This window comes from Lytechinus variegatus, chromosome 15 (assembly GCF_018143015.1).
Source record: "Lytechinus variegatus isolate NC3 chromosome 15, Lvar_3.0, whole genome shotgun sequence".
NCBI classification, from domain to species: Eukaryota; Metazoa; Echinodermata; class Echinoidea; order Temnopleuroida; family Toxopneustidae; genus Lytechinus; species Lytechinus variegatus.
In genome coordinates this window covers 1,180,960-1,181,280 of record NC_054754.1, presented here as the reverse complement: position 1 = coordinate 1,181,280, position 321 = coordinate 1,180,960, and positions in this window count along the sequence as shown.

The following is a 321-nucleotide window of genomic DNA, read 5'->3' as shown; positions in this document are numbered from 1 at the left end:
TGTGAATTTACACCTTTCTGCCTGCATATCAATGGCTTTTCAAGTTTTTTTTTTCATTCTTAATACCATAGGAATTACCATGGCTCAACTTGCCCCACGTTGGCTGGCTCAAAGTACCCCAGTCCGAACTTAATGCGATATTTTCACATCCACACATTTCTTATACATCCATCATTTAAAAGACTATGACAAGAATGAAGATCCAAACCTGGTCTTAAAATATTGTTATTAATTCTTTATCATATTTAAAGACGTGTGTGGGGAAACAGCACTCCACTATTTTACACCCCTTTTTACTTTTTTGCTGAAATTTGTATTTTA